Source organism: Sinocyclocheilus grahami, unplaced genomic scaffold, assembly GCF_001515645.1.
Source record: "Sinocyclocheilus grahami isolate Dianchi unplaced genomic scaffold, SAMN03320097.WGS_v1.1 scaffold2194.1, whole genome shotgun sequence".
Classification (NCBI taxonomy): Eukaryota; Metazoa; Chordata; class Actinopteri; order Cypriniformes; family Cyprinidae; genus Sinocyclocheilus; species Sinocyclocheilus grahami.
In genome coordinates this window covers 16,652-19,290 of record NW_015507373.1, presented here as the reverse complement: position 1 = coordinate 19,290, position 2,639 = coordinate 16,652, and positions in this window count along the sequence as shown.

The following is a 2,639-nucleotide window of genomic DNA, read 5'->3' as shown; positions in this document are numbered from 1 at the left end:
CGTAACACTCGTAGCATACGAGTTCATGATCAGTGCAGTAAAGACCGGGCTTAATTGAGCATGGCAGTGTAAAGTGTGATCAGTGCGGCAAAACATTTATGTGGGCTTCAGTACTGAACAAACACTTGAAAGTTCATACAAAGGAAAAGTCACATTCATGTCATTTGTGAGGAAAGAGTTTTTCATGTTTACAATATTTGAAAGAACATCAGAAATGTGTGCTTTGAGTGTGAAAAGACTTTTATTAGCAAAGAGTTTAAAACAGCATGAGAGGATCCACACTGGAGAGAAACCGTTTCACTGCACTGCATGTGGGAAGTGTTTCAATAATTCGTCTTCTCTACACAGTCATACAAAAAACATTCACAGTAAGTAGATCATCTTCAGATCCAGCACTTTCAGATCTGATGTTGCGTCTTCAAATGTGACACAATAATGCATCAAGCAATAAAATATAATCTGGATAAATCTGTCCTAACCAGTCATGACAAGTGACATGACAAAGAAACATTGTCCAAAGTTTTCACAGTGAATAAAGTTCATCTTCAAAACCAGCAGATTGAACTGTGAGATTCAGATCAACTCAAAGATGGAGTTCCTCCCCAAAGAACAATGTCAAAAGTTGTATTATTGTGTATCAGTTTGCTTCATGATATAAATTATATCATTGTGTTCTCTTATAAGTTTCATATTATGTTCAGTTGTCTTATAATACATATGTGTCACTGTCACTGGTTTGCTGTCTCATTCACAAAGGAAAGTAGAAGCTTTTTACACACTGTTCTTGTTCAGGAAGCTGAAGAGGCTGTAACACTTTTAAGAGAGCTGAGATTTATTTTTTAACCTTTTTCTTCTGTTACGAATGGATTCGTGTGTTGCTAGGGAAACGGCATATCACTCGTTCGTGTGCGCGTGCATAGGTCTTCCCCTGTGTTTCTCTGTCTCTCCCTCTTTCGCTCTAATTGATTACAGGTGGAGCTGATTAGGAGGAATGAATTGGTTGGCAACAGGAAGGATTGCCGCAGTACTTAAGCCATCCGGTGGAAGGAATCGTAGGCTCCCCGCTCTCTTGGTGGCTACTGTTGTACCTGCTGTGTGATGTGTGTTGGTGAAAGGCTCGCTAATTTAGACATTTGTTGTCAATCATTGAATTATGTAACAGTTTAGTTGTGTTTGATATCTGTTATGTTTGGTCGCTTACTTCCTGGACCTTGTTAAGTGGAGCTTGGTAGGGAGCTTGTCAGTCAATTTCCGTCAACGTTTTCCGCGTGCGCAGTTACTCATGCACAAGCGCATAAAAATGAGGATGTAATTGACTTGTCTGATACTTTCCTTGCTTCTGTAGATTCCCCTATTGAACTGTCCCTATCTGTGCATCCCAGTGTGGTTAAAATTGATATGGAGAGTACGTGGACTGGTCAAGAATCTGCTTAGACAATGGGGAGAAATCAACTTGGTAAAGCCCAGAAATCTGACGCTTCTCTGACGCGCTGTCTCGATGCTGCAAAGAAAGGGGAAGGAGAGGATTCAGATGAGGTGCAATATTTTTGGGATAGAAGTGTGTTGATGTGTAAGTGGTTGTCTCGGAATGCTAAAGAATCTGGTTTAAGTCCAGACTACCAGATTGTTTTGCCTTTAGGTTATCGAACCACAGTTCTTAAACTTGCTCATGATCATTTGCTATCTGGTCATTTGGGCAGTAATAAAATGTCCAAGCAAGTGGCTAAATACTTTTATTGGCCTGGTATAAGATCCGCTGTATCAAGATACTGTCGTTCATGTCATACTTGCCAAATCGCTGGTAAACCCAATCAAATCATTCAGCCAGCTCCTTTGCAGCCTATTCCGGTGATGGGAGAGCCATTTGAGCGTCTTATTTTAGACTGTGTTGGCCCTTTGCCAAAGTCAAAAGCTGGTTACCAGTATATTCTGACCTTAATGTGCACGACAACACGTTTCCCTGAGGCAGTGCCATTACGTAATCTTAAAGCAAAAACGATTGTGAAAGAATTTATTACATTTTGCTCAACATTTGGTCATCCTCGTGTGATTCAGACGGATCAAGGAACAAATTTTAAATCTAAAGTGTTTGAACAAGTGTTGAAGGGAATTTATGTGAATCACAGTGTCAATTGCATATGAAAAGCCCCATTGGATACTTGGGACAATTACTGGAAAGTCTGGTTTTATGATCTCTGAAGGAACAACATTGAGTGAGGATGTCACTGCATGGTTCGGTACGGTTCAGTACGGCACGGCTCGGTTTGCGTTTCCACTGCAGTTTAGAACCGTTTTAGAGTGGGCGGGATTATTCACATGTCGTTATAGTTGCGCCGCCTCTACTGCCGTGACATCATCGTAAACGCGCCATAAACAAACACACAACAATGGAGCATATCGATGGAATGGTGTTCTTCATTCTCGGCATGTGGCCGTTTTTAACTGCAAGATGAAGGAGTTTGTTTCAAAAGAGGCTGATGGCAGCCAAATGAAACACAGCTAAAAAATACAAGAGAGTTCGGGAACTCTTACAACACGCAGACGCGCAAGGGTAAGCATCTAAAAGCACATCACTAGCCAACTTTGATCTCTGTCGCAAAGCAAATAATGAACTTAACTGCCAGTATAACATATTAAAA